This window comes from Bubalus kerabau, chromosome 4 (assembly GCF_029407905.1).
Source record: "Bubalus kerabau isolate K-KA32 ecotype Philippines breed swamp buffalo chromosome 4, PCC_UOA_SB_1v2, whole genome shotgun sequence".
Lineage (NCBI taxonomy): Eukaryota > Metazoa > Chordata > Mammalia > Artiodactyla > Bovidae > Bubalus > Bubalus kerabau.
The window spans coordinates 115,140,058-115,152,166 of record NC_073627.1 but is presented as its reverse complement, the minus strand read 5'-3'; positions in this window follow the sequence as shown (position 1 = coordinate 115,152,166).

Genomic DNA, 12,109 nt, shown 5'->3' with positions numbered 1-12,109 from the left:
GGCATGGTGACTGCCTGCTCAGGATGAAAGGAAGCAGGCTCATCAATTTGAAGATGGCACAAAACTGGTAAGCATGTAAATTCTGGTTCTAAAGACTAATAAGTTGAAAAGATGAACTGACTCTAACACCATGTAGTTCAGTAGGGGTTAAGGAAAAGTCCAGTAGTTGGATCTGAAACTCCAGTGGTAGGATGATAAGAGGACATAGGACCTAACAGAGCAGTGTGAAAGAGAATGAAAAGTTTAGGTAGATAATAAAACTCAGAATGCATCTATAGTGTCATGTGGTCTAATACCAAAAGTAGATTAAAGTCTTGTATCTAAAATTTTTTTTCAATAAGTCATTAAATATTAGTGGAATATTAATAGGCATCTTATGGAGAAAAATGTCTGGAAGATGGTTCTGTGGCCTAAAAGTTTCATAAATAATGTGTAATACAAAGGTAAACAAAATTATTAGGTCACAGAATCACCTTCCAACCATGTTGAAGAACTCCTCAAAATTAGTAATGTGCTATTATAAATAGTGAATCTTTAGGGGAAGGGGTACATGGATAAAGGTTGTGGTATTTCCCAAGTTTATTTGGCCACAGAAACTTTTTTTCCTGAGGCATCTCCCAGGACCTGTATTCTAGGGGAACATATTTTGAGGAACATTGGTTCAGAATGAAGGATTTGATATTTGTATCTTTCTTTGCTGGTACTCAAGTTTAAAAACCTACCTTTAATTTATGGCAACGTATTTAAAGGGGGTAATGGACTATCTGGATATTGTTCAGGGAGAGGAGATCTTTTTTTTTTAAACTTGTTATTTTGTATTGGGGTATAGCTGATTAACGGGCTTCCCTGGTAGCTCAGCTGGTAAAGAATCTGCCTGCATTGCAGGAGACCTGGGTTTGATTCCTGGGTTGGGAAATTTCCCTGGAGAAAGGATAGGCTACCCACTCCAGTATTATTGGGCTTTCCTGGGTGTCTCAGACGGTAAAGAATCTGCCTGAAATGCAGGAAACCTGGGTTCGATCCCAGGGTTGGGAAGATCTCCTGGAGTGCATGGCAACCCACTCCAGTCTTCTTGCCTGGAGAATCCCCATGGACAGAGGAGCCTGGCGGGGTACAGTCCATGGGGTTGCAAAGAGTCAGACACGACTGAGCAACTAAGCACAGCACATAGCTGATTAACAATGATGTGATAGTTTCAGGTGAACAGTGGAGGGACTCAGCCATATATATACATGTATCCATTCTGGACAAGGAGGCCTGGCGTGCTGCAATTCATGTGGTCGCAAAGAGTCGGACACGACTGAGCGACTGAACTGACTGATTCATTCTCCCCCAGAGAGAGGTGGTCTTGATGATGAAAAGATGAAGAACAGTGAAATATAAAATACTGAGGATGCTTCATCTGGAGGAAAAAAGTGCTTCAGGGGGACATAGTAGATATCTTCAAATATGTGAAGATTGTCACATGCAGATGGAGTAGACTTGTTTTCATAAGGGTTAACAACTGAAAGGGTTAACGGGTAGGAAGCCCAGAGGTCCCCAAGCAGCAGGAGGAAATAAACTGCAAGAGGTAGACATTTTTTTTTTCCTTGAAATTTTGTGTAGAGAAGAAAAAAAAAAGTCTTCATAGTTTATTTCCTCGTACCACTGGGGGGCCTCTGGCCTTCCTATCTGTTAACCCTCTCACAATGGGATGGGGTAGGCCAAGCGGTTGCAAGGTTTTCTCTGTTCAAGAAAGGATTTTCCAACTTGGAGGTCCAAGAATGGAAAGAGCTTTGAGATGTAGTCTTGAGCTCCCCATCACTCTCAGGGCTTACACAAAGTTGTATCTCCATGGTTGGAGATGTTAAAGAAGGGATTCAGGCTCCAGCTAGCTGGCCAAACAAGATGATCTTTAAAGTTTCCTTCCAAATCTGAGATTCTAAGACTTGACTCTTAATATCCTTCTTGGGACCATCACAAGCACCATTCTCCATTTCTCAGACGATGATTTCATTTGACTATCTAACCCTGGTAGATGGGTTGATGCCTTTAACTGGTAATTGGTTTGCATAAGGCAGAATAAATTTTATGGTTTGAATCATGCATCTAAAATAGTTGATCAAACTCTAAGCAGTGTTGGTGAATTTTATTATGGTGAATGTGTAAAACAATTTGTACTGAATTCCTACTTCTGAGCCAGCTTTAGTATGCCCACGGAAATTCATTATTTTGCAGTATTTCCACAAGTAAGATTCCTTTCTGATAGACAAATCTTTGCCTTTTATCTTCCAAGTACCGAATTGATTCAACAAGCCATTTTGGATATCATATTTTTTCCTTATGAAATTGGCTTTATTAAGGACAGTAACTAGATTACATTGATTTCTATCAAGAATATAATTTTATGTGTGGTCTATTATAGAGTCTGGGTTCAACCTAAGAGATTATTTATTAATTTTCTTGTACAGTAAAAAATTCCAACTTCCTGATATAAAAATAATACTCTAAATTTTCTTGTATTGTTTTATTGTTTTATTAAAATTATGAATTTATATTTTTCTGGATATCAAGATAAAATTAATTTAGCCTCTTTTTTCCTCTGCAACTTGACCCTTTTGGAGGGAGGCCTTGTTTCACAGAACAAACTGTTCAAGTTTTGGCCACTAGGTGGTGCACTGGTTAAACATTTTCTCCATCTTCTTGGATCGCTTGCAGTCTCAACTTGTACTTGAAAAAGACCGATTTGTACCTTGTACCCAGAGGCCAGTTTCATTCACTTTGAACTAATCGTATATATTCTTGCATTTTGGCAAGTTACTCAGTTTTTTTTGGTTCTCTCCCATGTATCCATTACATGTTCTTGAACATTTTGTTTGATTTTCTCCTGTTAATCTGTCTTGCAGTATGCTCAGTCTCTCAGTCTTGTCTGACTCTTTATGGACCCCGTGGACTGTAGCCCTACACTCCAGGCTTCTCTGTCCCTGGGACTTTTCAGGTAATACTGGAGCAGGGTAGCATTTCCTACTCCAGAGGATCTTCCTGACCAAGGGATGGAACCCACGTCTCATGCGTCTTCTGCATTGGCAGACGAGTTCTTCAGCACTGTGCCACCTGTCTCATGTCAATTTAATTGTTAGGCCAGCCAGAAGAACCTCGAAGACTAGAGGAAAGTTTATTCCTTCCCGACAAAGTGCACACTGTTTGCTATTGTTATTATCTCAATCTTAGTTTTACTTGTCACTTTTAAAAGAAAAGTAGTAGGAGAGGAAGTCAGGAAAACCTGTTCCTCCTCAGAGTGGGAAGTAATCTAGTTGGGGTGCCCCACCTCTGGAAAACTGGTGCTGTCCTATCAAAGACTACAGAGTCCACTCCATAAGTCACTTGTTTGTTCCCTCCTCTTGTAAACCATTAGAGACATTCAGCTACTATTGGCATGTAACTGAGAAGCAGGCAGGAGGTGGCAGCTATTTAAGTGCAGAGGATTATTCATAGGTATTTAGTGGAAACATAAAGAATATTAAAAGGGTAATCAGATCAACTAATTGTGGTAACAGAAGCTTGTTTCACCTCAATGGTGAAGACTTTTAACTCTTAACTTGTTGTCAGAAGGGTGTAAGGAACCCCCCTCACCTCTCACCCCTCAACTCCCATAGTAGCCTCGAGTAATGTTTGCCAGGATAACAGCTGCCTGAGAAGGAATTTTAAAATTCCATTTTAATATGGCAGACAAGTCTTTATTCAAGAGTTGTGTGATTACCAAAAATAAGTAAATAAAGCCAAATAGGATTTAATAGAATAAATTTAAGGAATTTTATGGGACCCATGACAAGTACACACAGGCCCTTTGGGAGCCTCAGCTGAGGGTGAAAACAAGTTATCAAGAGGCTAGCATAGCTGCTCTCCTCTGGGGCCACATAGTCTCTTGTCTTTGCTTCTCTGCACAGGTCTGCCCTGTTCCACAGTACTTCTCTTTATAGACTGAATCTGCCTACTCATCTGGCTCACTGATGGCTTTACACAGCCACTCCCAAGTAGAAATACATACTCAGCCTCTGAAAATAATCTAGTATAAACCCACTTGGTTTATTTAGATCTTGAATTATAATTCTAGGAGCTTCCCTTGTGTCTCTGCTGGTAGAGAATCCACGTGCAAAGTGGGAGACCTGGGTTTGAGACCTGCAATTCTAGGGAGAGATAGATCTTTGGATCTAGCTTGAATCAAATACAAATACTTGGCCAACTGTCTGTGATGGTGGGGAGGCCGAGTCACAGGAGAGCATCCTGTGTGGAGGAAACGACTGTCACCTTTTGTGTGGGACAGTTCAGCAACGGCCGCCTGCTGGCAGGAGAACATGTCCAATTTTTTTTTTCAAAAGACTTTTGACTGCATAAAATTTAGAAATATTTAAATAGCAAAGAATATCTTAAGCAAAATAAGGGCTAAGAAAAGTTACAAAAGGAACAAACAGTTGCAAAATGTCAACTCCTCTAAAATAACCAGAAAATTCAGGATTAAATTAATAAAAATATTACTAAATTTAGCTGTGGGTGTTGTTATTTAGGTCTTTTGTGGGGTTTTTTTTGGGGGGGTTGCACTGTATTTGAAACCAATGAAAACTTGATATAAATATTAAGTAACTTTTATAGATTTCTAATAAATCTCATAGAAGATAGAAATGATCTTTATTGTTTCAAATGTCTTCATCCAGTCATGTCAAACCTCTCTCAATTATGGTTTAGTAAGTGGACTTTTTATTTCAATCAAAATAAAATACTTACACCTTCTGATTCTAGATGATATAAATAATTTTTATTTATCTAGAAATAAAACTGAAGTGAAAATAATGTATTCATAAGAATTATATTTAAACCATCTATATTTGGAAAATACTGTTTTAGGCAATAAGAACAAATATAGCATTAATTAAATAACAGCAGTTAAACTAAAAAGGTAAATCAAAATTATTTTCCCAAAGAGACCTGGATTCGATCCCAGGGTTGGGAAGATTCCCGGAGGAGGGCGTGGCAACCCACTCCAGTTTTTGCCTGGAGAATCCCCATGGACAGAGGAGCCTGGCGGGCTACAGTCCATGGGGTTGCAAAGAGTCAGACTCGACTGAGCAACTAAGCACAGCACAGCATGGTAGTTCTATTTTAGTTTTCTGAGGAACCTCCTTACAGTTTTCTATAGTGGTTGCACCAACTTACATTTCCACCAACGGTGTAGGAGGATTCCGATTTCTCTACACCCTCTCTATCATTTGTTATTTGTAGACTTTTTGATGATGGCCATTCTGACTGGTATGAGGTGATACATCATTATAGTTTTTATTTGCATTTCTCTAATAATTAGTGATGTTGAGCATCTTTGCAAGTGCTTTTTGGTGATGTATATATCTTCTTTAGAGAAATATCTGCTTAGATCTTGTGCCCATTTTTTGACTGGGTTGTTTTTTTTTTTTTTTTAATTGAGATACATGAACTGTTTGTATATTTTGGAAATTAATCCCTGTTGGTCACATCATTTGCAAATATTTTCTCCTATCCAGTGGGTTGTCTTTTCATTTTGTTTATGGTTTCCTTTGCTGTGCAAAAGCTTTACAGTTTAATTAGTTTCTATTTTTTATTTTCATTACCCTAGGAGATAGATTCAAAAAAGATATTGCTGCAATATTTATGTTAAAGAGTGTTTTGCCTATGTTTTCCTCTAAAAGTTTTATAGTATCCAGTCTTACATTTAGGTCTTTAATCCATTTTGAGCTTATTTTTGTGTCTGATGTTACAGAAGGTTCTAACTTCAATCTTTTACTTGTAGCTATCCAGTTTTCCCAGCAACACTTACTGAAGAGACTGTCTTTTCTTCATTCTGTATTTTTGCCTCCTTTGTCATTGATTAATTTACCATAGGGTGCATGGGTTTATTTCTGGGCTTTCCATCCTGTTCCATTGATTTCTGTTTTTGTGCCAGTACCATACTGTTTTCTTTTTTTTTTTTTTAATTAATTTATTTATTTGGCTGTACTGGGTCTTAGTTGTGGCATGCAGAAGCTTCAGTCTTCACTGTGGCATACAGGTTCTTTAGTTGCAAAATGTGGGATCTTTGGTTGGGGCATTTGAACTCTTAGTTGCAGCATGTGGGATCTAGTTCCCTGAATAAGAATTGAATTTGAGCCCCCTGCATTGGAATGGAGTCTTAGCCACTGGACCACCAGGGAAGTCCCACCAAACTGTTTTTATTACTGTAGCTTTATAGCGTAGTTTGAAGTCAGGGAGCCCAGTTCCTTCAGCTCTGTTTTTCTTTGATTTCTTTCATCAGCACCTTACAGTATTCACAGGACAGGTCTTTTGATTCCTTAGGGAGATATATTCCTAAATACTCTTTTTGATGCATTGGTAAATGAGATTTATTTCCTTCATTTCTCTTTCTGATCTTTTGTTGTTAGTGTAGAGGAATGCAACAGATTTCTGTGTATTAATTTTGTGTCCTGTAACCTTATTTATCCTGTAACTGAATTCATTGATGAGCTCTAGTAGTTTTGTAATTTTCTTGTTTCTGAAAAGTGAAAGTTGTTCAGTTGTGTCTGACTCTCTGCAAGCCCATGGACTGTAGCCCTGCCATGCTCCTCTGTCCATGGGATTCTCCAGGCAAGAATACTGGAGTGGATAGCCATTCCCTTCTCCAGGGGGTCTTCCTGACCCAGGGATTTAACCCAGGTCTTCCACATTGTAGGTAGATTCTTTACCATCTGAGCCATTAAGGAAGTCCCAAGAACACTAGAGTGGGTAGCCATTCCCTTCTTGAGCTCTAGTAGTTGCATAATTTTCTTGTTTCTAGTTGTGGACTTTTCTTTTCTGCCTTTACCATTTGCTGTGAAGCTGATTTGGTGGTGCTGAATTCTTTTAGCTTTTGCTTGTCTGTAAAGCTTTTGATTTCCCTGTCAAATCTGAACAAGAGCCTTGCTGGGTAGAGTATCCTTGTGTGTAGGTTCTCCCCTTTCATCATTTAAAAAATATCATGCCACTACCTTCTGGCCTGCAGAGTTTCTGCTGAAAAATCAGCTGATAACCATATGGGGTTTCCTTTGTATGTTACTTGTTGCTTTTCTGCTGAGGTCCAGCCCCAGCTGATCCAGGGAGTTCGAAGCGGGGATGGCATCGGCGAGGATCAGGATACAATAGCTTCAATTAGATATTAATTAGAGATATAAAGAGTAATAGAATGAGGATAGCTCAGTAGGAAAATTCAGTGGAGAAAAGAGGCTGAGTAGCTTGGTTTTCACGGGAGACCAATAAAACTTCAAAATAAGAAGTTTGCACCACTTACGTAGGCCTCAGGCGTCCTTCCATTCTCCCGAAGGAGAGGAGACACTGAGGCCTCCCCGGTCGGATCTTAGAAGCCCAGGCATAATTAGTAAGCATGGCGGGTTCTGCGCTCCAGATGGAGACTCAGCCAGAGTTTGAGAGAGAGAGCGACATGGGGAGACCAGTATTTCGAAAAACTGATCCCAATTCTTTATTTTCCACGGTCTACTTTTATACACTGAGATGTTATGCAAAAGTCACGCGGGGTCAGCAGTCCTGACTTTTATCAAAGTCAGGTGCTTCATACAAATGTATACAGAGGTCTTAGGGGTGTTACATCATCTTCTGGCCAGGGGGCCTGCTGACAATTTATGACCCTCTCCTTGTGACAGCAGTCAGTCAACCAGGACACTTATTTCTCCAGGGGTGATTATTCTTAAAAAAGACTCCACCTTCCGAAGGTACCAGATAAAGTTACATTCCTATAGGGTGAGGGTGTAGTGGGTTTTAATTAAGGAAAGAATTTACTTAGCCTAAGGTCCAATGTGATTAATATCAAAGGTTAATACTTATTTCTTCTGTATATTCATTAATGTGTGTAAGGGCAGGGGATGTGGAGACTTAGCAGCAAACATTGGCTCAACAAATGAAAAACCCTTCACCAATACAATTTCTAATCAGCCCACTATACTTATACTAATAATTTTCTAACTTTTCTAAGGAACCTGTTTTCAGAAGGTTTAAAGCATCTCATGCCTCTCATGGTTGGGAGGCTGTGAGCAATCACATGTGGCCGGACAAGCCTGTCAGGCAGGCTAGAGAATCTTCAGAGGAGTTTGTAGGTTAAAACACTCTTGTCACGCCCAGGAGTTTTTATTAACTGGAGCTCTAAGTTAACTCCTTCTCCGAAAGAGGTGGTGGGGGACAGCCCCCCGTAAAGTAAGAGGTGTAGGTGAGAGCACAAAGTAGTAAAGTAGGCAGGCTCCGGTTATGGGGGTAGATGCTCAAGGATTTCCAGGGGGACTCCTGAGGCTCAATCCCACCTTTGTGTATGTCGAGCCTCCTTCCTCATGACCTTTGCCAAAGGCAGAGTGTCTCACGCTGGCCCCCAACACTTTTCCTTTTTTGCTTTTAATATTTGCTCTTTATCCTTTTGTCAGTTTGATTACTGTGTGTCTTGGCCTGTTCCTCCTTGGGTTAATCCTGTATGGGCCTCTCTGTGCTCCTGGACTTAGGTGACTGTTTCCTTTTCCATGTTAGGGAATTTTTCAGCTATTATCTCTTCAAATATTTCCTCAGGTCCTTTCTCTCCCTCTTCTGCTTCTGGGACCCCTATAATGAAAATGTTGGTGTGTTTGATGTTGTCTTGGAGGTCCCTAAACTGTTTTCATTCCTTTTGTCTTTAGTCTGTCCCACAGCAGTGATTTTCATTACTGTCTTCCAGCTTACTGATCCTTTCTTCTGCCTCATTTATTCTGCTATTGATTCCTTCAAGTGTATTTGTCATTTCAGTTATTGTGTTCAACTCTGGTTGTTCTTTATATTTTCTCTTTGTTAAAAAAACTTCTTGTAACTTCTTGCTATGTGCTTCAATTCTTTTCCTGAGTTTTTGATTGTCTTTACAATCAAAAGTAAAGAGTTCTTTACTGTGAGCTCTTTCTCAGGTAGATCGCCTATTTGCACTTTACTTAGTTATTGTTTTAGGGTTTTATCTTGTTCCTTCATCTGAAACATATTCCTTTGCCTTCTCTTTTGTTTAAATTTCTATTTGTGCTTTATGTGTATAGTAGCTTAGTTATGTTTCCTGACCTTGGAGAAGTGGCTTTCTGTAAGGGATGTTTTATGAGTCTCCTCTCATCACCCAAAGGCCAGGGATCAGGGTCTCAGGGTAGGTTCTGATGTGTTTGTGTACTCAGTTCTGCAGGCTGCAGGATCATCGTTTTCTTGCTTCTGGTATCTGCCCCTTAGTGAGTGAGGCTGGTCTAGAGGCTTGTGCAGGCTTCCTGGTGGGAGGGGCTGATGCCCACCCACTGGCAGGTGGAGCTCAATCTGGCCCTTTGATGGGCAGGGCCATGTCAAGGGGCATGTCTAGAGGTTACTGTGGGCTCAAGAAGTCTTTAGGCAGCCTGTCTGCTGATGGGTCTATGTTTCTGCCCTGATAGCTCTTTGGCCTGAGGTGCCCCAGCCCTGGAGCCTACAGGTCATTGGGTGAGGGCAGGTTTTCGTGCTAATGCAAGCAATATGTCTGCCTCCTGGAAGAGTAGGTATACTCTCTTCAAGTAGGTGTACATTCACCAATATTTCCACCACCAGGTTTTATGACCCCAGACAGATCCACAGTCACCCTCCTCCCAACTCCACAAGAGGCTTTCCAAGACCAGCAGATAAGTCTGGCCCAGGCTCAAAGAAGGAAGTCAGCTGCATTTGCTCTGCGTGCTGGTGTGCACGAGGCCTTGTGTGCGCCCTCTAGAAGTGGAGCCCCTGTTTCCCACCATCCCCCACCCCTGTCCTGTGGAGCTCCTACAATCAGGCCTCACTGGCCTTCAAAGCCAGATCTGCTGAGGGCTCCTCCATTCAATGCCAGACCCCTAGACTGGGTAGCCTGATGTGGAACTCAGAGCTCTCAGCTCTGTGGGAGAATTTCTGTGATGTAATTAGTCTCTAGTTTGTGGGTCACCCACCCAGGTAGTATGGGATTTAATTACATTGCAAAGTACACCCCTCCCATTGTCTCATGTGGTTTCACCTTTATGTCTTTGGATGTAGAGTATTTTTTGTGGTAGATTCCAGTCATATGAAATATCAACTATGCTTAAATCAAAGGCAATACTAATCTGAATCTAAAGGGATGAACATTATAGCTCAGCTTCATTTTTAAAAACCTATGTGTGGTGAATATTATAGGATAGAAGATACATGTTGGCCCAGAGCTAAATATTCTATTTTTTTCTACTGTTTATGATATTTCTTTTTTTATTGAGATAGTATTGGTTTATAGTATTATATGTTTCATGTGTACAGCATTATATTTCTACCTCTGTATACAACATGCTTACCACAAAATTTTAGTTTCCATCCATCACCATACAGTTGACCCCTTTCAATCTCTTAAAATTCGTGTTAAAAGGAGAAAAACATTGTAAAATGAATCTCACTTCTATCAGACTGACAGAACTCACAACAACAGAAACATATAAACACAAAACCTCATTTATTTTTGTTTGAAGCAGAAAGAGATCACAGCACAGGAACAATAAACAAATCATTTAAACATTGAGGGAAAATGTCCCCATGAATACATACATGTATATATTCTTAAGAGCAGCGATCAGAAGTTTAATACAATGTAAAGTAGTTTTCAATTTTAAGAAAGTGCTTTCTGATAGACTTTTGAGTAGGAAGTGAACAGGTAAATCAATACCATATATCATCTATGGTTCAAGTCACTTGAATCCTGTGGACTGTGGAAACCATCCTGGGATTTACATTTAGTGTTATGATTGGCCTGTTCAACGTTTGCATTTCACTCAGTTTGGACCAGATTTACAAATTAACCCCTCACCTCTGATCTCTCACACTCAGGACTGTAGGAGGGGAAGGAAGGAGGGGCTGAGAGTGAAAACATGCAGGAGACAAATGCCAGGGTTTCTAACATTTGTCAGTTCATTTCTGCACTTCTTCCCATGCTTGAGAGACATTAAAGTGTCAGGGTCCAAAGTCATACCTACAGTGGCTAAATAGATCTGAAATTGCAAAGGAAAAAACCTCAAAAATTTACAGTCCACCAATTTGAAAATTACTTCAAGACACTGCCCATGACTCATTTTTCAGTCTACCTTTTAATAACTCAGAACACTTTTAAAAAACAAACAAGCAAGCAAACATGTGATTGCTTGCATCATCACCTCTGTCCAGTTGGCTACAGGAGCATCCAGCTCTGAATATCTTCCGTGAATAGCAAGCACAGGGTAGAATTGATACAATGGGCCTGCTAGCTGGCTTTTAAAGCTTTCCATATGCCTGGCTCTGAGGTGAAAAAATGAAAAACAGGAGGAGTCTGGAAGGGAATAAAGATTAAAAATTCTTCTCTGGATCCCACAGCCACTGTTTCCCTGCTAAGACCTCAGTGGTAGCTGCAGATGGGGATATTCAAGGCCACACCTCAGATCAACTAAGTATAAAAGGCGTGTTTCCCATCCACTTCTTCCTTGACCATGCAGAATCCTCACAGAAATAAAAAGATCCAATGGGGTTCAATGATCATAATATTAATTTAGAAAGACCTCCTCCTAGCATGAAGGAAGCTTATTCCAAGATATTCTTTTGTATTCTAAAACCTTCAGCAATTAAGTCAGAAGAAGCTGGGCTAATAAATAAGGAGACAGAGTTTCCTTGGTCTCAGTTTATAATTACAAGGACAACCTCTTCTGTTCTAATCCTACATTTTACTCTCTTTTGAAAATTAAATTTACATTGGCTAATTAGCCTGCTTTTGTGTTCTGGTTGCAAAAATATTTTTAAATGTATGATAGTCTCTACTCTCGAATACACTTTTACCTGTTAAAGTATATTCTATTAAAAATCTCATGAAACCTGAGGCAAATAGTGCAGAGTAGGGTGAGGGGGCTGTGAAGATGTTTTAATCCTTCCTTTGCTGTCTGAGACCAAAATATTCAAAATAAAGTGACAAATAGAATTGACTTGGAATACTGCCTCTCTGCAATTCAAAAGTCAACCCACATTGAGCAAAGGCAATATTTCAAAGTGCAGAACATCTGGGCATGTGTATGTCTAATGCCTGCTGCTGCTGCTCCTAAGTCGCTTC